At 44.0% G+C, this 27,145-nt stretch overlaps 1 long non-coding RNA gene across 1 annotated transcript; it reads right to left on the reverse strand.

The window, feature by feature from the left end:
• On the reverse strand, window positions 1–25,986 carry LOC116994805. Its single transcript, XR_004417577.1, has 7 exons — window positions 24,918–25,986; window positions 20,198–20,348; window positions 10,837–10,941; window positions 9,157–9,349; window positions 4,852–4,940; window positions 3,497–3,580; window positions 1–68 (listed from the first exon to the last, which is right to left on the reverse strand). It is a non-coding gene; the product is annotated as an uncharacterized LOC116994805 (long non-coding RNA).
• Between the last annotated feature and the right edge of the window lie 1,159 nt (window positions 25,987–27,145).

Raw genomic sequence — 27,145 nt, forward strand, 5'->3', positions numbered from 1 at the left:
GGGAATTGCAGAATGTATTCCAATATCTTCAGATTCTGCAAAGGCTTCCTTTTCTTTCCTTCGACGAGCTGCAAGAGAAAGTCATCAAGAGTTACCAGCTCTCCCACCCGTGGGGCAGCAGCCTTGGTCTGTGACCAGCACCACCCAGTTACTATCATCACAACTTGACAAAATGTATCCAAGGCAACTGCTTAAACTTCCCCTCGTGTGAAGATCTAGTAAGACAGTGGTCCAGGAAGTACTTGGTAATTCTCTATTTTGACAGGAATAAACAGAGGAAAAATATGCTTTTCTGGATCTGAAGACTCTTAGTTTTGGTGGCTTTCTACATGGAAGGTTTTCATCCTAATAATTTTTTCTTTATTAACAAACAAAAATGACAGAATAATAGGCAAAGCACTGCTTATAATAGAGTGACTGCTGCAGCCTTAATTAGGGCATGGTGCCAAATACCTCTGTGATGAAAAACAAATCAATGTAATGATGCTTTCCCATTACCTTTTTTTTTTTTTTGAGTAATTAAATGTCACAAAATATTTTGTATACTTCCTACTGGGGACCAGGGCATATGGGACTGATTTACAGCAAAAGTCAAAAGCTGCTGGAACGGAAAGTTAAAATATATTTTAATTTTCACCACAGCAAAGGGTGAAGCACTTACTGACTGAAAATCTGAAAAACAGTGTAGAATCTGACTAGGTTAACATAGTATATCTGCTTCCCTTTTTTCACCCAAACAGGTATTGTTTCACCTAAGTTGAAACTGCTCTGGAAATTCAAACCCTGTCATTTAGTCTTGTGCTCTAAGATCCTGCATGTTTAAAGAGATTTATGTCCACACACACTGACAGCTGAAGAATCCACCCCTGTTGAATTCAGTAGGCTTTTCACTGGCTTTCTTTCAGCAGGTCACATCCTGAGCATCTTATTCACTTTTTCCTCTATCTGCACTCAGTCATGCTTTCAGAAGGGTTTGTCCAACACAAGGGCCGATTAAATACTGAGCAAACAGTTCAGAATTTGGCTGCTTTTATAAATAATGATTCAGAGGTTTGATTTTTCGACAGATGAGCCTGAGCCACAAAAAAAATTGCATCTGGATCCTAACCGTGTCAACTCCCATGGCAGAGATTTTTTTTTCCCAGCCAAAGCTTGGCCTGAAAGTTCATGCAGAAAGACAAACTGTGAATCAGAAGCCTGCACCAGTGCCCCGGGTGAAGTGCGTACCAAGATAGCCTGCAGCCACATGCCAGCTTGCCATTGACCTTTTATCTGCATAAATAGTCGTGACCTTTGAGCTGCTCAAATTAGTGCAAGCTGCTTGAGCAGGCAAGTATCACAGCCCTCCCTGCTCAGGCTGCATCTCTTTGCCTCTTCCCTCTCGTGCCATCTCCTTTGCTGGGCAATGAAGACAGGTGGGGCATGGGGCAGCTTTGTTACCTCTGGGAACATCCTTTGCCTCGAAGGAAATCCACCACTGGCTGGGTAGGATGGTACTAAACCCTCATTACATCAACTCGATGACACAGAGAAGACCAAGTTAAGGAGCTGACAATCACCTTTGGATTGGTACTTTTCTATAGGGCACAATAAACCTGCTTCTTGCTGTGCCTCTCATTATCTTTCATTATGTAAAAGAAGTCCTAAGAGTTTTTAAATCAATACGTTTTTAACAAAATAGTTATTCTTTTGCTCATCCTCAAAGTGAGTTGTTTTTCATAGAAAGAAAAGGTAGATCACTAAACCACTTTAATCTACTTTTGATTCACTGGACTGTATGCTGTATAGGGTTTAATGCCCATTATTTTCTCAGTAGACCAGAGCTAGCATGCTCTCTTGTGTAAATAAACATTTAGTCCTTTTTCAAAATGCATCACTTATGTCCCTGAAACCACAGCAGTTTTAGTTATTTTTGGAAACAGGTATTTGCACAGTTTTACAAGCACATTTTTTCCAATTGTTTAGAAGAGGTGCTTTGGTTGCTTAATGACAATATTGACTAGGCCTGAGGGGAAGAAAAAATGAGTGGGGTATTTTTAAGGATATAAAGCAGAAAAAAAAAGACAAACATTTTCAAGGTTCTCCAAGACGCCAGCTTGAAGACACAGCCACATTTCAAAGGAAGGTTACTCCCTGAAATTCTCTCCAAAGTTCTTTTTTTTCTTCTTCTTCTTGATTTTCTTTACCCAGAGCTTTTTTTTTTTGTCTGTTTCAGTCATGGGCTACCAGATCCCAAGTGTATTTTTCCACATCGTGTACATCGTCTGTACAATGCTTTAAAAATTCAGTTGACTCTTATTATACATTCTGGAGACATTTTTAATTGCATCAAGGAAAACTGTCGGGCAGGTAGCGAGACAGCTAATAAGTAGTCACCAATCCCCATGTTTTTAAAACTAAATTTGAGGGAGCCATCCCACAAGTAAGAGTGGGAGCTGCATGCTAAGGCACGTGCCTTCTGCCTTTGGCAGATGTTGGAAGGGAACTAATTGTTCTGCTGCATCACGTCCTTCAGCTTTGCAGCAAAGTCTAACCCACAGCTGTTTGGATGAGCTGAATTTCACCCCACATTTCAGGAATATCAGCTTGCTGGAAGGGCTGCAACAGCACTCATGTGGCCCTCAGTCAGCCACCCAAAAATCAAGCCTCTCTCCCAGCAGGATGGTATGGACAAGTGCCACAAGTTCTGAGAATGTGTCACGAGGGTGCAAAACCTACAGACACATCTTTGTGCTGTGCAGCTGGAGGGGTGCGAGAGAGGGTAAGGGCTTTTCGCTCCTATTTCCATGAGCAGCTCCACGCAAGCAGGACCTTGTGACTCTCAAAGTCCATTTGCCAAATTACAGCATCTCCCTCTTTAGTTACACCTGAGAAAGGCATTTTTTTATGTTTCACCAGACAAGCAAACGAAAGGAGGGCTGGGAGGGCTGGTCTGCATCCCTCTGCTCTAGAGCCATGGAGCCCCTTACGCACAAGCTGTGCTACAGCTGCAGAGAGGAAAAAATGTGGGCTACCCTTGCTGAAACACTGGCAGTACATCACTGTTTACAACTGGAATTTTTGCTGCAGGCTTTTACCAATGACAACTTAGGACAGGAATAGGAAACTTCACATGATGATGAGGTCAACCTTTTTTCACTTGTCCAGTGCCCCTAGACGAACACAAAGCTGCTGAAGATTTATGATTACTTGCAAAAAATTGAGCTTGAGCCACGATTTTTAGCTGGCTCTTTTGTGTTATCTTTTATAGCACTTCCAGCAGCATACTCATTTGAAACTTTTAAAAGCAATTTGGGTTGCTTTCATTTGATCCTCATTTCTGCTCCTCCGCTCAATTATCTGTGGCTGTCCAGGCGCAATTTCAAGTTGACCCATTCTCAAGTGAATTAGAGGGCACTGTGTGTGTTTGCAAAGCAAACTTGTTTAACTTGTGTCTTTCGTCTGTGATTAACATTAAATCAATTGAACTACATAAATAAGTAATTCACTTACAAACCTGACAAACCGACGGTAATTTCTTCCCCTCAGAGTTTACAGCTCGCAGGTATCTTTTATAGTGGTTTCATTTCCTTTTGTGTACCTGGAGATAAAACCAATGAGCTAGACAATCATATGCAGAAAAGGGAAGGCTGCTTGGCTGTTGTTCTCTGCCCCCATCCCACTACACTCAACATAAATAAACGTGCATGAAGGCATGGAGTGAGACTAAAGTAACCACTTTGCATGTCACTTCTGCTGTCGTGGTTTGTGCATGAGAAGCAGTCTCCAGCTTGGCCTTCTGGTTTGGATAACAGCCCTGTAAAATAATTTCTATCAAGAGACTAGAGGTCTGGTTTTGTTCTCATGGAAATGAAATTAGTGGAATTACATAAGCATAAAATCAGGGACAAATGAGAGGAAACTCTTATTTGCTCTTTTGTATTTTTATGGAGTTGGGCTCTTTACATACAAGGCAATGCTCTTGTAACAGATGGAAAGAGATGGACAGGCACCTGGCCTTGGGAGGACCACAGCATTTCAGCTTTGCAAGCTGTGTGAGGCACACACAGAGCTGACCATCAGAGGGTGGCTTGAAACAAAATAAACTCCCCAGACCAGGAGCCTCCTTGGAGCTAAGTAAGAGCAAACACTAAGTGCAAGGAGTCTAGATGAAATCCCATCCTCTCTCCACCTTGCCCAGAGGCCTATATCAAAGCTGTAGGAAAGGATGTCCTTCTACCCAGGAATCCTTTCCTAAAAATAATTGTGTAGAACCTCTCCTTGAAGCAACGATGGGAGGCTTTTCCTCAGAATCCACCCCAGCACCACTTCAAGGCTGTGTGCTGTGCTGGTACTGGGCTAAAGCTCTATCCGTGGGAATTCTCCTCCCTCCACCATTAGCTGCATATGTAAAACCCTGCATAAGCCATTGTAGTCTCTGGGATCTGGGGGTGGAGAGTGGAATGGAAGAAATCTTGTAGCAGAATATATTTAGCTTCCATCTCTTCCAGGATGCTCCTTCACACCTCCCAATGTAGTGCATCCAGCCCTGTACTGAGCCATGAAATGCAGAAAAACTAGCAGAGCTTTCTGCCTCATTGAAGGGGCTCAGATTTATACTTCAATAAAGCAGCCTCAGTACATAAAACATAAAAGCGACCCCCCAAGTTATTAGAAAAAAAGACATTCTAAACACAGTTAATGGGAGAGAACCAAAGCTGGTTCCTAAAGCTATTCAGCCATACTAAAAATAAAATTTCATGTCTATTGAGAACTTAAAAATGGGATCAAGTATTGGCTAAAAGGGCAGAAATCACATTAACCAAGCTCCCTTTTGCCTGCAATGTTTGGTCTTCTGTGTTTTTCACTTACCAATGCTGCAGAACTTATTACTTGTCCTTAAGGAGTGCTACTGAAGGCAGGGAGCAACCAGCTCATGGTTATCTGCTGTGATCAAAACCCTGCAAGTTTGAAATGGATGTTATTCATCGCAGCCACTCTGACTGAGGCCATTTCATATGGAAACAATTAAGAGGCAAAAAGCGTATCACAACAAAGGAATGAGAAGAAGGATCAGGAAATACAAGCAGATTGGATCATTCTCTAAAAATGGATACAGTATTTACTGTTGGCAAATATAATAAATCTAAAACTTGAATTACCACAGGACAGCAGACAGAACTCTGAATTGCAGATTATTTTATGCAGTCTAAGAGGAAACAGTTAAGATTAATGGTGAATGTAAAATTTAGATCTAGAATAGATCAAAATGAAACTTATTTCATATGTGTGCAAAATGGAATCTGAAAATAATGCATTTTAAAAGTCACAATGGGAAATTATGTAGAAATGAAAAGCAAAGAGGAAATAAAAAAATATGGTCCATAAGCATTTCCTTAAAAGTAAGGGGAAAATCTAAATGGACATTGAAGAGCATCCACAGTGAGTTGCACAATTTCTTGAGACCAGAAACAGAATAATGCAGCCAGAAACAGAAAATAGCTAAAGAAAATCTCTTTTTAAGAGGTATTTCCTCTTACAGGCAGTAAAAACCCAGGGGGAGGTTTTGTCCCCCACTGCTATCGGAGAACAAGTGAGGCAGTTACTGGAAAGCATATACCATAATAAAGAATTCTGAAATACCATTTAATATTTCTGTCTGACTGAGTAATTAAATGATCAAATTTTCAGCACTAAGTGATATGAGATAGGCAAGACACTGTCAGTCATGCACAGCTGGGAGCCAGGATGTCCATGTCTCTCAATTCCTATAATAGTAATCTGTACTTGCAGGAAAGTTTGGAAATCACCTTCAGTAGCTGCCAGCACTAGGTCTCCTAGTGCTGTACTGCCATGCCCTGGTGCTGTATGCACACTCACGCACCAGTTTTTTAATATATCACAACCTTGGGTGAATTTAATGTAAACTTGCATTGTTGGGTAATAGCAAACTGCCATCCAGCTCCTCCCTCTTGACCACTGCCTAGGAGACTAATTTCTATTGCTGCTGAAATCAATTTGAGTTTTATGACTGGCCTCACTGGAGCCAGGATTTGGCTTAATGTCTGGATGTAAGCTGCTAATGGTTTTTCTGACAGCAACTCAGAGCTGGTGTAAGTCAAAGCAGAGATATTGAATGCCTAGAGACTGTCAGAACATCCCATTCATGCTCTTGGCTTACCTGGCAAAAGGGGTATCAAGTATTGATGTCTTCATTCCTGTTCAAACACCCTGCTTTCCCCCTTAAATATCAGGAATGCAGGAGTGGGAGTCATCTCACTTGTTCAGAAAGCTGAGAACTGTGCAAACACCCACTAAAACTGGCCAACACACACTGAGCAAAGGGTTAGTGGAGGGAACACCTGAACCTCTGAATGGGACACACAGACCCAGCCTAGTGCCTCCACTGTCATCCTGCATCATCCTGCCCTCCCTCCGCTCCCCTCACACCTCCATGACTCCTGTCATGACATTCATGTGACATTCTGCATCTCACTTGTCTGAAGCTACCAGAGCTTGAGAAATCTGTGCTGTGGGCTGGGTGGCATTGGTCCTCAGTGTTGTCCCTCTGCCTGCTTCTTCGTTGTAGCATCCCTTGGAGGCAGCCAGCACACCTCCTGCACTTCCTGTTGCTCATCCCCAAGCCACCAGTCTTGATCACTCAGGCAACCTTTAAGGCTGCCAGCTGCAAACCCATGTGATTTCCAGTCCTTTCCCAACTTTGGCCACACTTTTGCCTAAGCAGTAGTGAAGTGGAGCATGGCAGGAGGCAGGCAGCTGGGGCAAGGGGTAGTCTCATACAGGATGTGAGTTTCATCCATCTAGTGCCTGGACACAGAAAGCAGAGGTTGCAGAACAAGTAATCATGTGTGCTGTTTGCTTTTTAGAAAGACTACATATATGACACAGTTTCTCCAGAAGTTGCCTTTAAATAGTAAAATTTCTGCCCATTTGTATTCACAGGTCTTACGATTCTATTTTTGAATGGAATGTAGGTGTTCACGAACAGCGGGTGTGAGACTGACAGCACTAGACCAGAGCTCTCCCTTTGCAGAATAACTGCTGCACTGACTGCTATGCTGAAACTCCTGTAAGGAAAATATCAAGGACTGAGAGGGCCTTCCCATCCCTGGGCTTGTTTTGCCTTTGTCCTTGCAGCTGAAGCTGTCCCAAAGGGAACCAGCAACTAAGATGGGCTGTGGGGGTGTGTATGTGTCCACATGCATGTTCAAACACTTGCTAGAACAGGCATAAGATTATCAATGGTTCCAGACAGTAATTACTTTTAAGCCTTAGCAATGCATTTGGTTTTGTTACTCTATTGCCATAGAAGTGGCTTTTCACATGATGCTTGGAGCTCTCTGAGACATCCTTAACCAACATGTTTAGGTCTCCTTCTTCTTTATTTTCTAACTTTTTGTTCTTAAATATAAACAGCTCAGGCTCAGATACTTGTACCCAACTTTGGAAATACCAAAGGCTCTTACCAGTTTTCAGAGAACACCCTAAGGCACACTGTTGTGCATAGCTGGGGTAGCTTATGCCTCTAACCATCATCTAACAGGTGATTCTGCATCTAAGAACAATCATGTTGGGCTTCTGATCCTTTCTCCCATTCCAACTCACTCAAAACACCTTCTGAAAGAAAACTTCATCGCAGAATCCCTCTGACCATTTAAAAAGTTGCCTTGTATTCCTTACCTGTCCCCTGAGCCATCTATTCTGCACATGACAAGGTCAGGAGTAGAGCCAATATCAATACCTTCCCTTTCTTGAGGCATGCCAGGTATATTACCAAATTAAGGGATTAAGTGAGTTCCTATATTTTCTTCCAAGACTTTAGGCATGCAATTTCCAGCTATTTCTCTGAACCCTCCAGTCCTCATATGTTAATGAGCTTTAGCTTTTGGTTCAAGTTATTAGAAAGGAATCTTCTTGAGCCTAAATTTTATTTCTTAGCCTCCTTTGAATAAGTTAGGGTCAAGTTATAATTTTCGCTGGCTGTCTCTAGGCTTGTGTAGAGAAGAGCAAAATTCTTTTCATTTTTGTCATTTCCTGCCCCCTCCCCCAGCTCACTGGAATGGTTTTGTTAATGTGCTATGCTTGTAAGCTCAGCCCTCTGCTAACTGTCTTAAGAGTTGTTTTTTCCTTGCAAAACTAGAAATGGATCGAAGCATTGTGCCAATTCTGAATGCTAGAGAAAGCATAGGCAGAAGCTGACACAGAGTTCTTCTGGAGGTAGCATTTCTGTGCCACGTCAGACGTGTCATGTTCAGGCAAGGAAGAGACCAGTGCCTTGGCCCTGTGTTCCCATGCTCCACCTGGGAAATCTGATTTCCAAGCTTTGTTTGCTTTCACAGTATTAGAAATGTCTGTTATACAGAGAGAAATTCTGTTATAAAGTGAACATAAATGCTGTTATGCAAAAAGATCAGGCCCAGGGCTCTTAGGTAACTGGGAGCCCAAAGACAAGATTTGGGATGATCCAAGGCCTGCCCCTGCAGAGAAGCTGTACCCAAGACAGTAACACAGCCTCTTGCTGCGAGGTCATCTAAGGCTTCTTGTGCGCTCTCCTGATTTTATGGTGGGATCTTTTGTGACGAGGTTCAGCCCTTCCTTCTGTTCATTTTTTTAAAGTACTTTTGCAGTAGTCAGTTCTCTGAAGTGCCACTCTCTTTCCTTTGAATTGACTGAGAATCTGGGTTAAAGTGACTGACTGATGTGACAACAAAGGAGCGAATGTCATCAGGTCCAAAGGATTTGATATGCTGTTGGTTATAAAATGTACTTGGACAGCCCAAGTTCTGTGCCAGATTAATATTTGATGTCATGGGACTTGACTGGCTGTAACTGAAAGAGCTGGGGCCGTTGTTGGGAAAATGACCATCTCCCTTTCAGGGAAAAGTTAGGACTCATAGGAGCTGACAGCCTGACAGTCTGATCTTCCATTCACCCATAAGCACCAGTCAGAGTGAGCAGTGACAATGCAAGTTTCCCCATATTCAATTCACTGATAGGTCAAATTCTCTTTGTAACCCATAAATATTGTGCATATTCTCTATTATCAGCCAGAACTCCTGCTTCCAACAGTTTAGAGGGTATTAGTGCATGGTTCCCCTTGACAGTAGCTACTGCCTCTCCCTCCTCCCTGTGTGCCATCCCCAGCTCTCCCAGTACCTGTGGCAGCAGCAGCAGCTTGCTTTCTCTGGGTGAGACACCTCCACCTGTACCTCCTGCCTCGGGCTCCTCTGCTCACTCAGTAGTGGCAGGCACTGTTCGGGCACGGTCACAGCCACAGCAGCCCACAGAGCAGCTGAAGGGAAGCTGGAAGGGTGCGTGCCCAGTCGGTGTAAGGGCCCCAAAGCAGGCTCTGTGGAGAAGATCCCAAGCAAACATCCACTCTCAGCACCTGCCTTTCAACACCAAGAAGATTCTGGCTTGATGCCTTGCAGCACTGTGCTGGGTAGCAGAGAGCGGAGTTCAGGGAGGGCCACACAGGAGGACAGAAATTCCTGCATGCATTTGCTACCATTATTTGTTAAGAGTCATAAAAACAGCACCTAGCATGCAGGTGTGTAACTCTGGCCCTATCTGTGTATGTGTGAGGCTCCCCTACATAGTGCATGCATAGTAGTCCACAATACTCAGAAATCCTAAATCTCTCACATGAGGAGAAAACAATTTTGGGCTGCATCATCAAGGCTTTCCCAAAATGGCCCTGTTTTGTCTGTCTGCTGATCCTTAACTTATCCAAAATCTATCTCAGCTAATGAGGACCATGTGCCAGTCACACTTCATTTAAAAAGGGTTAGGGGGGAAAGGAAGTTGGTGTTGTGGCATATAGATATTAAAAAAATAAATCAAATAAAACTTGGCATTGTAAATGGAAATCAATGGACTGCAAAATTGTATTTGTTCTAGCTGGATAGAGTACTTGAGTTCCAAGCTGTTTGTCCTTTTCTGAGGAGAGATGGGGTCTGCTCCATTTGTACTGCAAATGCAAGGCTGCTGCGAAGTGAAACTTGAACCTTGAACCTTTCCACCTTCAAAACAGTTTATATATACAAGAAAAAAATTAATCTCACAACATCCCATGAGACACAAATCTTAGCCCTTATTTAAAAAGGGAATGAAGGCAGAGTGGGTATTTTTTCTGAAGCCGTGAATCTGTTAGAAGTGAAATGCTTGGCTTCTGGTGTTATACTGAGAAATTCTGACTATGTTCCTCTTAAAATTCTTTCAGTGTCTACCAACTGCAGGCAACATAGTATCTGAACAGTAATAATTCATGATAAGGCACTGTAGCGGCTAGCAGGTACACCACTGCCCTATAACTCCATGTGACCTTGGCTAGCTGTAACTTTCAGCTCAGGATACCTGAAGGTGTCACAAGGACAGAGCTGCTTCTCATCTGGACTACAGTCAACTGCTGCTTTTCTGAAAATCTGATTCTCGATCTTTTATAAATTTTAAGAAAGCTATGTATGACCTAAAACTCTGCTCAACTAAAATATTTATGTATTACCTCATGGAACACGCAGAAATATTCCTGTTATGAGCAGCCCATTATCACCAACATATCTATGACATCTGCTTTTTGTCTTTTTCCCTATTCTGTCAATAATGATGATTATTTATATTAGACACAGAAACAAATAGCTTTTCTTATGCTTTCTCTTTGACTCTAAGTGCAGGTAATTACCGTATAAAACCTACATTGCTCTAAGGTATTTTACCAGACTGATGTGCAATGGTCAAAATCCCTCCAAAACTGTTTTCCAAGGATTTTCTACATACAGCCCTGAGAACTGAAGATTTCATTTCATTTCCAAAGATTGTGAGTTTTAAATTCATCACCTTGAAGAAGGGAAGCCAATCAAATGAACCTTGCAAGGCTGAAGGAAGTTGTTTTCGGATTTCAGAGGGTATGACTGGGTAGGAAGTTTGCAACCAACGTAAGACCTGACAACAAGGTAAAATGAAAGTTAAAAAGAGAAGACAGTTGTTAAGTTGTTAACGATCACATCTTTTTCTTAGAAGTTCTAGCAGGTGATGCTGGAGATTAGAACAAAGCAGTAAAACATTATTGGGACAACGAACCTGGAATCTGCAACTTTTAGCACCATGGCTGGTGCTCTGCAGGAGAAGCCTGTTCATGCCACCAACCAGGACTGTCCTACCAAAGAGCTGTGTCTTCTAAAACTGTTCTCAAAAAAATTTAACTGTATGGAGTATGCTATGCAAAGCAGTTATCAAAAAATAGATACCAACTCTGTCCTTGATATTAAATAGGATCATTTGGATTACTGCAATCAAATATTGAAAAAAAAAGCATTCATTATGAATCTGAATTTACATTCCTTCAATTGTAGAAATGATCAGAAGAATATCTCATTTAAAATTAGCATTCTTTAAGTAAGACTTAAAAATTGGATTGGAAAATAATAGCCTATCCAACTCTTTGCTGCCTTCAACTATCTTTAAAATAAGAACTTTTTCTTAAGAAATACATAAACCATTATTATTTTCAGCCCATATCAGCTATGCAGCCCCGATCATTTTGGGGTGAGAGTTATTCTGGGTTGGTTCCATTGGGATGAAAATGCTGATGGAGTTGCTAATTCCTTATATCATTCACTCTTGATTAACACCAAATGCACAAAGCTCTTTGTCCTTGAACTTTTACAACCAAGGCCAAACCAGAAAGAAGGGGTTTTGTTTGCAATTCTATGTCTTTCTTGAAAGCACAGTGCCCAAAATCCCTCCCTCAGATTTTGTTTGGGGTCACACTGCTCCTCCAGCTACACCTGAGCCTGCTTGGCTCTCTTCTATTTCTGCCTCTCTTCTACCCTCCAAGGAAGTTGCTGCCTTCGAGCTGATCTCTGCCTGAATGGGAAGATTAGTCCGTAGCAGAACCACCGTGCTGCTGGGTTCACATTCCTGAAGAGCCTGACGGGGAGCCTGCCCAGCTCCAATTGTTTCAGTCATCTGTTAAGACAAAGAATGTTTAACACCCTAAACTCAATCACTGCTGTTGTCAGTGCTGTCCCACCACTACTGCCACTTCCCAGGACTGTAGCCAGCGAGCTCCAGTATCGCCTAGCCCAGCACCAGGGTTTCTCCACATTTTGTACATCCCTTTGGCATTTCCAGACATAGCTTCCCAGAACAAGAAGTATTAGGCCATGGGAACTATTCAGGGCTTGGTTTTGCTGTCCCTATGATTGTGACTTTGAACTAATGTTATTTGTGATGGCTTTTTGTCTGTCTGCAACTTCTTGGTATTCTCAGCTAGATACTGCATTGGAGATGCTGTTCAGTAGGAGCCTACCTAAGGCTCCTGGGTGCCATTGTGCCCAGATGCCATCTTCCCTGAACTCTCAACATTGTCACCCTTGCACCATGCTGTTCAGAATGGGGAGAAAGCCTTCAACTGCCCTATGGACAAAAAAATTAATTCCTTTTCTATTTCAGAGGCTACATGTAAATATGTGTCATTATGGTAAAGGAAAGGGCTGTGTGCAATGAGTGGACAAGCTCCGTCTGTCAGCATGAAACGTTTATAGAGTGGATGCTGAAGCCAAGGCGGATTATTTCTAGGGGATCATAATCCTTTATTCAGTGGGGTTTTTACCCAGTTTCTTGTCTGTTAGCAAACTAACTTCCCTTATATTTCAGAGGAAATGTGGTAAATGGCAGATCACAGGCCAGTCACTCAACAGATGCCAGCTGACATCTGTACATTAAACCAAACCAAGCGATCTTTGGCCCTAGCAGAAGCAAAAGTTAACCATATGTACACAATATGTATGCATACAGAAATCAGCAAAAAAACCCCACAACCAAACCCAGGCCAAACCACTCCAAAGATTATAAGTTACTAAGCAGAACAAAGGTCTATCCCTGAATGCTAAAGATCAACATAAGGGCTTTTTTATGGCTGATAACATACCATGCCCCACTGTTAAGGACTTTTTACAGCTGAACAAAACCTGACAATCAGTTTTTATGTAACATATCTCATAAAAAAATGGGAAAGTGCTCTGCTAAGAAGGTCAATATTGCTATCTCTGTTCCTTGGAAAGCTGAGCAGCAGAGCGGAGGTAAAGGTGCCCTAGGAGCCTTACTTGGAAGACTGTAGGAGTCCAAAAGTCGTCTCCAGAAGTCAGAAGTATGAAAGGGCCAACTGTGCTTTACTTAGGTGTTATATACACACTCCCCCGATTGCAGCAGGAATGTTTCCCAAACACTGCAAACACTAATACAGCTGCACCGGGAGCGCCTGTGGCAGCCAGGGCCAGCCCTGGGCCAGGGGACAGGCAGGCGAAGGAGTTCCTGCACTGTCAGCTGGAGTGTGAAATTACAGCACTTCAGCTGCTTCGCGGGAGCGTGGTGCGCGCCACGGCCACCGCCACGGCCACAGCCAGGGCCAAGCTGCTCGCCCTTCTGTGGGGTCCTGGCACCTGCTCCGGCACGGGAGGATGGAGCAGGGGGAAGGACAGCCCAGGAAGAAAGCCAGGAGAGGGCATTTGCTGAACCCATTGCTGCTCTGCTATCCCAGCCTCCGCGTCCTTCCCGCGCTTCTGGAACTCCAGCGCACCTGGAGTTGCAGCAGTGCCAGGGCAGGTGCAGGACAGCCATGGGATCACTCCCTGCCCTGCAGGGCAGTCCTAGGGACAGGCTCTGACCCCACAGTCAAGCTCCTGACTCTGCTGGGAGGCAAGTAAATGACACGGCCACATTCACTGTTGTGTTTGACATGAAACATGCCGCTGAACTGGCCCCTGCTTTCCTACACCATTGCCAGGGAGTAGAAAGGAAACTTCTTGCCGCAGAGTTCAGAGTTCTTCACCAGGGAGAGAGGACTGGATCAGCTCCCCCTTTCCTTCTACATGAGCAGGAAAAAAAACCAACCCTCTCAGGATAACTTATTAACCCAAATTACCTTCCATTCTTATCTCATTATGCCTGTAAGTCACACTGACAAGCTTTTGGCAAGACTTTCAGATCCCTGCAAAGGTCCTCCACATGAATTTTCAGACTCAGTGGAGATCTGCCAGTGCCCATTCCTTTACTTGACCAAGCAGCTTCAGCAAGGGAAGCTGTGGTGCAAGGCTCACCTCTTCTGTAAGGCTGCTCCATTTGCCTCTGGTTTACCCTGAATGAAACACGATCTTCAGTTTCCACATTATATCCCAGCAACATCCTCTGCAGCCTGTTGGTCAGTCTGCTTTTCAGCTCAGCGTGGGAAAAAGCTAGGAGCAGTCTGCCAGTAAGGATGTATATAGCAGACTATGCATCTATATGTTGTCATGGAGATGCCATGGGATTCATCTCAGGGTTTAGCTGGTTGGGTTTCTTCTGCATCACACATTTGTACAGAAATTAGGTTTTGACAAAAATACAGTATCCAAAGTTTTCCAAAGCATAAGTGGAACATAGATCTGTGTCAGAGCAGATCAGGTCACCTTATTCATGATGACTTGCCTTAATTTTTATTTTCCACCTAAATTGTTCCTTGTTTCATATCCACATAACATCATGGAGTTCAGAGAATTAAACTAGTCAAAAATAATCGAGGGGAAAAAGAAGCAGGCCATATGTTTTAAAAGCAACCATTTCAAAATGCAAGATGACAGAATATAGTAGTCTTCTGCAAATACAGTGTGACTCAAAATGCCAGTCAGGGAATGGCCCTTAATAGTTGAGGCATCTGAAACCTCCACTGTTACATGATGTTTTTGAAGATAAGCAATTTTACTGTTTGTGTCCATCTTAATTTTTTTCCCATTAAAAGTCTCAAACATTTAATAAACATTATTTTCAGTTAAACAGGGCTGTTAAATTTTAACCTTTAAAAAGGAGAAAGAATAATCAATTTCCAAATTGCTTCTTGTCCATAAAGCACAAATCACATGGCCCACAGAGATTATATTTGAAACAGTGCAGTAAATACCTGCAATCAAACAGGCTAAGGACCTAACAGCTAATTGGGTAATCAGAAGCAAACCTGAAGAGCCACCATAAGCTCACAACCTCCAGACCCTCTTCAATCTGAGCACTTTTTTAAAGTATCACCTTGGTCTTTCTAGATAACATTCTTCTGGTATAGCCTTTTCTATCTAACCACACATTAAACCTCTCACCTATCCAAGCTCTCGTCTAACTGTGCTAGATTAATTGTTTAATTGTACTTGGAAATGGCAGTCTGCTGCTGGCCTCCTTCTCAAGTTAGTCAGATTTGAGATTACTGTAGAGAACCTGCTGCATTTTCATACCATTGCTAGTGCAGATCCTCTGACCGAGTAAAGCTCCCTTGTGTCTGTTGACATGAATAATCCCTAACATTTTTAATATAGGCTGCCTTTGCCAGTTGGCTGACACTTGTGCTATGCCATGAATAAAAGCTATTTGATGACAGTTGAGAAATGGACAAGAGACACTTGCTGCTGTATTTCCTCTGCTCTGTGGGAGCTAGTCCCTATTATTTGTCATGTGTAGGAATGTAAAGATGTTAAAGGCAACTTGAATGCAGCCACTGATGATGTGCTAGTGCAAAACAATGTTGAAGTGAGACCCCAAACCTCTTCTAATAGGCTGCTTCTTATGTCCCTCATATGCCTTTGCCACCTATAGGAAGTTTTATCGCTCTAGGTTTAAATAGCACTCATTTTTATGCATTTACCTAGTCGGAGCATTTAAAGTGTGCCTTCACATCAACAGAAAGGATTCCTCTTGCTAGCCAGCTAGAGAAGGTTTTCTGTGCGTCATATAAGCAATGGGATTAATAATGCATGGTTCCTTACCAGCAACTGCTGTTCTTCAAAAGACCTTTGTGTGTTTCTATCAGTGAGGTGTGCACTGTAGAACCAAAAATTCCTGGTGTGAAGAACATGCACTCCAGGAAAACCATGTGGGACAGCAGCTCAGATGACTCTGCATGAGGGCATGTGGTGTGTTAGTGCCAGCAAGGAAGAAAAAGGGTTTTAAGGTAGAGTTGACAGAACAAGAAGAAAAGTGTTTGGCTAACAGAAAATGGGAGATGGATTGAGGTGCCTGAGGAGTATGAAGAAAGAAAGCAAGAGTGAACCATCCAAGAACAAGATAAAATGAGCAGAAAGAGAGATGACTGGGAGAATAGGAGGAGGAGTGGGAGGAATGAGATTAAAGGCAAAGTAACTTACAGAGGACCTTGAAGGGAAAGATTGGGAGATTTACATGGAGGCAGAGACAGACATGAAATCAGTGGGATCTGAGAGATGGGCTGGTGTGTCACAGCTGGGGGATTTTTAGCAGGAGACTTCTGAGCAAACAGAGGAAGAAAGTCAGAGGAGAGGATGGGAAGGACAGACTGCTGCAGCACAGGCACCTACTGCATGGATAAGAGTCTTTTGAAGATGGACAGTAAAGGAAAGGTAGATTTAAAGAAGATTTAATACATCCCCATACTTCAGAAACAAAGCTTACAGATAACCCATTAAAGCCCTTTTATTACCAGAAAACCCCAACAGACATCACAAAGTTTAAAGGCCTGTCAGAAAGAGACAGCACATGCTATACACAGCAGGCAAAAGTCCTTAAAAATAGTCAGTGCCCTGCAAAAAAATCATCAAGGGCTGCTGTCCTCAAACAGAGCATTCACTTGATTCCATTCCAAGCTGATCCTTGCTCTAGGTTTTGCCCTTACTGAATAGTGACATTAAGCAGATTTATAGGTTAGTGAAAGTTTTCTCTCCACACAAGTCCTTAGCAGAATTTTCTCTGCAAACCTGAGCCAGCTGAGAGAAGTGCTGCCCTCTCCCCTGATTTCAGGTCAGAGCTGAAGCTGACAAAATGCACCTGCCATAAGGACTCACCAGTAACAACCCTGCACCTTCAATATAAAGTTTCAAGCACCTGATATTAGTGTGACACTGGCGGGCTCTGCTGTCTCTGCCTGCAGGCCTGGAGCTCTGCAGAGCACCAAGCTCCCACAGGCACCCAAGGAGAGATGAGGTGGCCGTGCCTCATAGCTCTCTCTGTGCTCTCCAGCCAAAGGGCCAAGGCAAGAAACTGCATCTAGCCTGCTGAAGCTGCATGAGAGAAGTCAGAAGCTGGAGATAAGTATTTTCTGCCAAGAAGAAGGAAGCAATGCTGTGCATGCATAGACAGTGTCCTGGGGGTTATAAGGCAAGACATGGTGGCACAATGATGGAATAATTTCCAGATGATCTGTCGAGCAGAAGATGCTTTGGAAAGCTCTTTTAGCCAGATCAGCTTTTGGGATGTGTGACTAACAGCAGTAGGCCATAATAATTATTTTTTAAATCTCACTTCAAGCACAGTTTTCTCCTGATTATCACTAGAGCACATTTCTAGCACGATATATCTTGGTTGTATCTGAAGCTAGCTCTAGGCAAAGATGTTAAAAACAGCATAGCATTTTGCTCTTGCAAGGGAGAAATCTCACAATTAGGCCATCTGCTACTTTGCACACCAGTGACAGCTCGGCCTCCTATTTGCTGATAGAACCAGGGCTGGCAATTAAATAGCAGCCCTTCTTCCCTACCCTCCTCCAACCTCAACAGCTCCATCCCTGTGCCACAGCTCCTCTCGTGCATCCCCCACCAAGGATTTTCTCCTTCACCTGAACATGGATGAGCAGCCGTGCTCCTCTGCCAGGTGCCTCCCTGCCCCTCTCATTTTCCCCGGTTTTGGCTGCCTTGAGCCACAGCTCTAAGTGTGGTGGGCTGATGCTGATGTTGCTGAGGAGGAAGCTGCAGCTCCTTGCTGGCAGAATACTTATTTTCAGATCATGTCAAATCAGAAGGGAGCTGCCTCTGCACCTGGTGTGACTGCTTTTATGTAGCTTGAGCCTCCTCGAGACAAATCTTCAAAGTAGACGGAGAAAATAACTGAGGCCATGCCAATTTCAGCCTTCCTGCAGGCAGGGGGAGAGAGAGTCTCATTGTACTCTGTCTCTACAAATCACTGCACCCCAGCATAGAGGAATCCACCCCAAAGGCAGTGGTCAGCTGGTGGTGTGGAGCTCAGCACTACTGGGCATCCTTGCACTTCCATGAAACCCAGCTTCTCCCACAGCCTGAGCAGCCCAAATCCACATCCTTGCAGGACATCACAGTTCCCTGGGCAAAGAGTCCACTTTTTCTCCTATGTACTTCATGCACAGCACTGGCACCCTGGCCTGGAGACTGCAGCTGCTGTGTTCTCCCCTTCCATTGCCAACCCTTGCTGTGCTCATCAGGAATCCTCCCGCCCTCCACCCCTCTGCAGACGACAGCTCTCTTCAGTGGGCTGCTGGCAGATAATCTGCCTGACTCATAATGGCTTGCTTTCTTTTAAGGAAGATGGATATCTCTGAAGTTGGTGATTTCTGTGTCTCTCAAATTCATCATCCTGCGCTTGCTGCGGTATCAGCTGCAGAGTTCCTACAGCACAGCAGCTGGATGCAGCGGCACACACACAGATAAACACGGTGCACATGCTTTGTGAGGCACAGAGACCCAGAGCAACGCTGTGCTCCTGATCAGACACGATGCTTTGCCTTCTTTCAACACATCAAGCACGTTGGTGTGTTTTCAGCGGGACCCAAAAACCCAGACACAAAAAGGCAGACCCGGGGTTTGGCTTCACACTTACTTTTCCTCTGACAGTTTTGTATAAAGCTAAATATTCATGTAATTAGCACGTGTTTCTTTAAGCTTGTTCTCTTAGTGCTAATCCGGGCTGAATGGCCGAGCACACGGAGTTTTGCTGGATGAATTCACCTGTGGGGCGGCTGATCAGTGCCGGCGCCCCTGCGCTATCCCCGTCAATAAGCGGGGCTCTCTCAGCTCAGATCGGCCAGCTACGTTTCCCCTTGCTGAGCTTTCCGGCTCGGGCAGAGATTGGGATCGGGAGGTGGTCTGGGTCGATGGAGAGAGATGATGTTTGTCATGGGCAAGAGGACGCGTTCCTGCTGCCAGGCAACCGGCGCTGCAGCGCCCGTGCCAATGGCTGCGAGCACCTCTGCAGAGGCAGGTCTGCAGCGGGAGCGGCCAACCCGGGCTGCTGGGGGGGCCCCATCGCCCCACGGAGCCGGGGGTGACACAGCTGCTCCCCCGGGGACCCCCGGAGAGGCGAAGGGGGGAGATGGTGCTGTGCCCGCTTCCCTGCCTGCCTGCGGGTCCCTGTCCAGTGCCCGCTGCGCCGGAGGAGACTTTGTGCCCTGCCCCAGCTCTGCTCTCAGTGCTGCTCAGGGGGCTGGCAGTGCCCGCTGCACCAAAGGAGACTTTGTGCCCTGCCCCAGCTCTGCTCTCAGTGCTGCTCAGGGGGCTGGCAGTGCCCACTGCACCGGAGGAGACTTTGTGCCCTGCCCCAGCTCTGCTCTCAGTGCTGCTCAGCAGGACGTGCCCCTGCAGTGCGGACCCAGGGGAGAGGCTGCTGGTTGCAGGGTGGTGCTGAGGGGGTGACTGCAGAGCCCCTTGCCCTCCCTCAGCACTTATCTCCAGGTGTTGGGGGGTTCCATGCACCCATTCTGCAGCCAGCTCTCTGCTCCTGCCCGTTCACCCCTCTCCATCCTGTGGCACAGCCTCACTGCAGGGTTGGCACAGCCTGGGTAGCTCCATCACTTGCCAAATTTTCACTGTAGAACTGCACTGTGAAGAAACAAGCTCCTTCTCATCATCCTCGCTGCTGCACCTTCAGCCACCCTGGCAGGGGTAAGAGGGTAGGAGAGAGGAGGGACCCTGGGCTGATATTGGTACCAGCATGAGGAGGCAGTGCTACTGCTGATCTGGATGATGAACTCTGGAGGGAAGTCCCATACTCTTAGCCTGGGTCATGAATTTCTTTCCCCAAACCCTGCTGCAATCTGTCAAACACAGCTTGTCAACTGAGGATACAATAGATTTTACTCATGACAGATATGCATACACACACATATATATGCATGAAAAGCTCATTCAGTAGGATTAGGCAAAATTACCAGAGCATGTGCAAAACAGCAGTGCCATCCGCTGAAAGCATGCCCTTTGCTTGCTCATTTTGATAAATGATTTTGACTTCTTCCAGTCTCTCACTCCAGGAATATTATTGTGGAGACAACATGGAGATCTATGTACTAGTTGTTTCAAGAAGTTTTCATGTAATAGTTAGGCCTCTAAGATCTTACATTCTCTGGGGATATTTTTATTCAGATTTTCATTTAGTTTTTATTTTACTGTTTAGGGACAGTTACCTGGAATGCTGAGGAATACATCTTGTTCCATCATGCTTGGTCCTTCATGGGCAGGCTTTGACCACAAGTCCAGTGGGAAAGATATAACTTATTCAGAGCCATGCAGATGACACATTGACATGTACTCTCACCTCTTTGCACAACTTAAACCCTAGAAACAGCAATGGGAGGTGAGAGAAGGTGAAGAGAAAGGCAAGATCAGATCGTTTGTTGCAGCTCCCCTCATTGTAGATACAGGTAGATCTCAATGGATGAAGTGTTATCTGCAGAAGTTTGAAGCCAGAGGATAGGAATAGTGTCCCTTCTGGATCCCAGGAGCAATTTACTTTTAGACGAAGGGCTGTTCAGAAATTGCGTTTGTTCCTGAAGATTCTTCCCCTTTCCCCCTCTATTCCTCGCGTGTGCTGGCAGCAAGGCAGGTGCCATGGCTCCCAGTGCAGATGGCAGGAGATGGAGCACTGCCTCCTCCAGTGCCAGGGAGTACAGGCGACCAAGCCTCTGCTGGCCCGAGCAGCCCGGACTGGGAAGCAGGCTCTGATACGCAGTGCTGCCTGATGATTCACTGAATTCACTTTGCATTCCCTTGGGAACACAGAAGGGAACCAGGGAGCAGATCAGCACCCTGCAGACACATTTCCCCGTGCAGAAGCTTACCCTTCCAAGCAAGCCTATGTCTTTACTTAAGGGGAGTACGGAAAACCTGTCGGAATAAACACCAGTCAGGATTATTGCTGTGAAGTACGAAGAAAGGATTTAGCCTGCCACCTCCAACTCTTGTCAGTCCCAATAAGAGGTGAGGGGTGAGCTTGAGGGCTGTCCTGCAAATTGGGCAAGGTGGTGATGCAGAGTCTTACCAGTAGGCCACTAGGCTGGCCTGGAAATAGTTTCTTTAGCAGAGAAAAAAATACCTTTGACAGCCAGCATGCTGGTTTGTGTATGCATAATTTGCTGTGATCATGCTATAAATCAAGATGAGACTGCTAAAATTATGTATGACCTCATTTGATAGATTATCTAATAAGAAATTTGCTAATGCAGTTTATCACTTAAAAAGCCATACGACTGCTAAGGATGAGTACTTTACTGCAGCACATTTAAACCTAATTGTCAGAGGAGAAAAGCAAGCGGATTTCAGAGGTGAGTTAGAAGAGCATCCTTATGAGGATGATGTCTTCACTAAATCAGTGGTGCAATGCAGCAAGCAGGGTGGAAAGGAGTCTCCTCTGGATAAAGGTACAGAAAGCTGCTAGACAAGGCTGTGCTGTGTGAGAGTACTGCATGGACTCACACAGTAGCACCTTTATAAATATAAATAGTTGTATCTAACTGGCATGCTTGCTTTTATTTTCAATCTAGTTTTATCTTTTAATTTTTCTGACATTTCAGTTCTGTTTCACTGTCTTGCAAGCAGATCTAAAATCCCTGATATGTGCAAAGAAACTACCAGCCTAGATCTCTAGCTCTAACTTGCTATTCTGGTTGTAATGCCTGTCAGAATAAAAAGGGTAATTGTTTTGCTGCTATATGTTACCATCAAATATTTTTGTTCTTCCAGCTCTGTGACTCATTTAAAAAGACTGAACATCACTGACGTACACAAACAGAACTAGAAAGCAGCTCAAGCCAATGAAATAAAGCGTGTTTTGCAAGTTTGTTAATCACTTATTCTGTTCCAATACCAAATTTATGATTAGTATGATTAAAATATAAATTCTGTTTTCTTTACTGATGTTTTTCTAAAGCTCATTCTGGGGTCTAAATGCCTGTATATACGATACTGTTCAAAGCCTCTGAGATAAACATTAAACCTCCTCACAACTCTGTGTGTGTGTGTGTGTGTGGAGGGGGAGGTGTTAGAGAAGTGATGATTTTGAACTCCATTTTAGGATTGGGAAAAATGAGGTAGAAACATGAAAGAGCTCACAAAGGGCCACACTGAAAATCATTATCAGAGCCAAAGCTAAACCTCTGACTTCCCTGATCCCCATCTTATCTCCTGACTGCCCGGAGCAAAACCTGCAAATGTCCCCTTTCTACCCTGTCCCCCCACACCTCGAGCAAATCCTGCCTCATTTGTACCCTGCCCAAAAGGGGGAGTTTGTTCTTCTCCAGGGAACAGATGCATTACGGCAGAAATGAGGAAATCAGTTATTGTAGAGAAAATGTGACCATTGGCAGAAGACGGCAGGAGGTGATTTTACTGAGCTACTGCTATCACAGTGGGAGGTGATACCTCCACAATGACATAGGTGTGTGACTAATGGTTTGGGATTGTAGAGCAGCTATTGGTGTCACAAGGAAAGCAAAGATACTTGTAAAACACTGTAAATTCCAGTGCCTGGGATCAAGGAGCTGAAGAAAGATGTTTTGGTAGAGGCATAAACTAGAGTCAGGCAGGGGGACACCCCATGACATTTGCATAGGAGGCCCACTTAAATATTACGATACCTGTACTGATAGTGACTACATTATCTGTATCCAGCTACCAGTTGAGTAGCTGGAACTGCTCCTGAGAGACCTGGAGCCTACATTTCTGCATGAACACACAAAGCTGTGTGTACACATCTGTGTGTATACATCTGACTGGAGTGATTTACTTACAAAAGAGAAAAACACAAAGTAATGGCAATATCATCTGCTCATTAAATGGCCCAGCTCTATAGGGGCAAAGCCATTTGAGAGGTAATGGCATAGTTCACGATTTGTGCCTTTCTCCACTGACATTAATTGACACAAGCTGAGCTACTGGATTTTACATTGAAGACACATCTCTACAAGAGGCTGGACTCAGGGCATCTGCTCACTCACCCTAGACTGTCAAATAACATCCTGATTTTAATTTTTGGTCACAGTTGATATGCCTTAGGACAGAAGTTTCATCATAAAGCTTTCATTAGTCATTCCTTGAGTCATCCTGTTTCATGATCTCTTACCCCTACCGAGATAAAATCTAGCTATCAGTAACAATTCTCAGAGACCAACCAGTCAGTGATTCTGTGATGCAACCTGTAGCAGCCAGGCAGAATTTACTCCTCCATATTTCATCTCCTGCCAGCCATCAGCAAGGCAAAGTAAAAACAGCTGCTCTGAGCCCACGTTATTGCAGCAAGATTCCAAGGGAGAGATGCTGAACCTCATTTAAGACCAAGGGAGAACCAAAAGAAGAAATAAAAGTCTTAAGCCTGTACCCTTGAAGCTGAATGGTTTTCTTCCTCAATACACATCTATTCAAAGTAAATGCTTCTGATGCCTGCTGGGCAGTAAACCTTGCCATGTAGCTGCATATACTGTGCTTGGCCATATGGTTAGCAATGCACCATGACAAGAGACATGTCATAAAAATAGTACTGGTAGAAATATTCTTAAAACACCACTTGTGGGCCAAAAATACCCTCTAGAAGAAACAGAGCATGAAAGTACATATTGAGGTTGCTATCTGGTACAACAGGCAAATGCTCCTGCTGTGCAAATCAAAAGGTGGATTTTTTCTTTGAAAACATGAGGTAAATATTCCTAGAAAGACAAATCTTAAATGCATGGCAGGAGCTACAGTATGCATTCACTGATCAATGGTTAAAGATTGCCCAGAAAAGTCCAGGGGATGTGGGGAGAGAGCAAGGCTGCAGCTGTGGTCATACCTGAAGACTAGGATATATTCTTTCAAAGGGTGGAAATCCCACCCTACCACACATTCTCCTAGATCATATGGGAGATCTTTAGCTGAGTCACTAGAGAAGAGCAATATAGAAATTTCCAAAGCTGGAACCAGCAAAGTTTCACAGACAACCTATTATGTACAACTTACATAATCTGAGTACTCAGCTGCTTTAGATAATATAGTGATGGAACTTTATAGAATTAAAAAAGAAAAAGCTTCTCACAGATAATATAGCAAGAATGGAATTAAAGTGCTCCAAAAATTGCTAAAATAGGTCCCATTTTCCTTCTGGCTTTATCGTACATTTCCAAGAAAGACTTAATGCAACAAAGATGATTCCTCAACTCCTATAGCCATGGTATAATTTACACTGAACTGTGACTTCTCAAAGCATGATTTTGTTATTGGAAACAGAAGTTTCTGGTGACTTAGACACAAAAGGAGTTCAAACAGTAGTCTTAAGATGACTGTTTTTTCATGTTGAACTACAAAACTTGCACTAACGTCAGTGTGGATTCCTACTTTTGTCTGTATGCAATACCTGAAGTCTTGCAAAAGATGAGCAACTCTTATCTCCACGTACATAAAGATAAACACAAAGTCTTGCACAAGTGACTGCAGCAAAGGACTATAACTAATGTTGAAGAGTAGCAATGCAAACATGCTATACCTAGAAATATTTATTCTTTGATCACAAATTTTGGGGTTCATCTATGTTACATAAAATACGGGGACTTGAATCCTCCACTGGCTTAAGTCGTAGCTCTATATCAAAGCGCATAGAATTGTGTTGATTTGTATAAGATGATCACATATTTGTAAAACATATTTTGGCCTAGATGGCTGATAGGCTAGAGTAAGGGAGTAGAAGGAAATAAACCTTTTTCAAAGATAATAATCACATACTTCAGTAAGGTGAGCAAGAAAGAAGTATGTCTTACCCAGTGAGAAATGTAGCCTTTTTTCATGTGTACAAGCCATATTATCTCTAATGAAATAACAGCTCCTTGTGCTGCAGAGACAGGACGGACACACATATGAACAATACGAGGAGGGGCTTACTTCAGAAGTGTTTCCTCTGCTCTGCTTCAGGTACCTTCCTCTGCTTGCTTTTCCGAAGTAGCACCTCCCTGGTGGTTCAGCTTCTGTGCAGGTTATTCAAGGACTCTTTTTCAAGTACCAGTGCACTTGCAGGGATAAGGTTTATCTGAAAGGCAGGCTATGCAAACGAACATACAATAAACTTATGCAGTTCCACATTTTTTCCACTCCAAAGATTGTTCTTCCATCACCTGACACTTTGGTGCAAAATACATCAACAGGCCAGAAGCTGGTATGTAAACTTCACATGCCAAACATAGGGAATGCTAAGGACATCCATAGCTGAAGAGTTTCCATGACGGGAGAAGCCCATATTCATGTGAGGGTGGAAAACTTGGTTTACCAACAGTCGGGCTGTTTGCTTTGGAATAATTTGATCACTGTTGGCATTAGACCAATTAATAGTTTACGTGGTGCAACCGTGCTTAGGGAAGCATGGGCTTCCAGCTTTCATGGCTACACACAGGACTGAAAAGGACAAAGAATGATAACAGAGGAATTCAAGTTATCTACTACCAGAAAGCAAACTTGATTTCCAACCAAACACCTGCCATTAAAAAATGGTTTCCCACAAATTCCTCATTTCCTTTGTGGAGTCTCATATCTAAGGTTAGCCAGGGATTAGAGGTAAGACGCCAAACCATTTTGCTTATTGACAATAAAAGTCTGCCAGTTTTTTGCAGCAATAATAAAAATAAATGAAAGGTGCACCTGTGGTGCTGCTCTTTCATCATTTTGAAGCTGTTCTTCAGGATATTGTATTACTTTTTGTCTCTGTTTATTTCCAAGTGCTATTGCTTGGCAGACAAAATTCTTGGACTGTGTTATGTACCAATCCTTCCAGCATCTAGGTTTTCACAGCGTTATTAATACTCAAGAACATAGGAACAGATCAAAAATAAATATCCCACTGTACTCTCCACTGAGTCCTATGCATCAGCTATTGCACTAGGATAAAGAAATGCTTGATATTCCACAACTGGATGGAGAACAGAGAAGGGAGAGCTCACAGTGAGATGCCGGGAGCTTGCTGGCTGTAAACAAACAGAAAGGAAGATAAATCAAAGCTGTTCTTTGATCCCAACAGCCCGGGCCATGCTCTGTTTGACTCTACACTGACAGCCAGCAGCCCCTTTGCTCCCACATTCACCAGGCTTGAGCATCATTGAGCCTCTGTCCTACAGAGCAGCTGGGCTGGTGCAGCATTAATCAGGCTGGGAGGAATCTGTGTGGGCCAGACAGGGCAGGGCCCGTGCTCTGTCCCCAGGAGCAGCACAGGAAGCCTCTCCTGGAGGAGCAGCCAGCTCTGCTGCTCCGTGCTTCCCGTGACCCAAGTGCCTCAACTCCAACACTCATCATGTTTCCCTCTCTGCTGCTCCCAGAGGACTTAAAGGTGTTCCCCCCCAGATGCTATAATTTAGCCCTTCCAGGCATCACTCCTGCTCACCCATGCGAGGACAACAGAGTATTTAAAGCTGTAACAGCCAAAGAATATATTCAAGAATCTATGATAAAAGCTACAATTTTATGCACCGTGGAGCATCCATCAAGGAAATGCACAGAGCTAGTGCCACAAAATAATTACATGTATGGAGTCCATTGTAAACACAGCTTTTATGTGCATCAGCACAGCTGGGGACAGTGTTTAAAAATACAATTATGTAATGCATTTTATGTAGTCCGTGAGCCATTCAAGTGATACCATCGGTTCAGCAAAATTGCATGCAGCAGGTCTGTATCTATTGGCCTGAGCAAAGAAACATTTTTCAAGAGCATTATTTTTTTTCCTGCCACAAAATAGATTTGTCTCCGATGCCTACGGGGGATTTGTGTCTCTGTCATTGGCCACTTTCTCTCCTACTTTCACCAATGAAGGAGAAAGAAATGGGGAGTTATTTTTGGCCTTGCAGCAGACTCCAGCATCTAAATCAGTTAGTTCTGAAACCACTTGGGGTGGTGCCGTTTCTGTTTTAATGGCTTTAGAGGGAAGGAATTTGTGATGTCTGACTGTTGGTGAAAGGAAACAAAGCGGCTGTTGTGGGGTGGAAGGGCAAGGCAAGGTTAAGGCTCTGTGTAAGGAAGCAGGGTCCAGCCTTCAGTACTAGATGTGCAGCAAAGGGTGAGCTGTGGCTAGGGCAGCACAGAGGAAGCTATTACCGAGCCACACAGAGGCTTTAGTTAGCAGGAGA

The sequence above is a fragment of the Catharus ustulatus genome, chromosome 3, assembly GCF_009819885.2.
Source record: "Catharus ustulatus isolate bCatUst1 chromosome 3, bCatUst1.pri.v2, whole genome shotgun sequence".
NCBI lineage: Eukaryota > Metazoa > Chordata > Aves > Passeriformes > Turdidae > Catharus > Catharus ustulatus.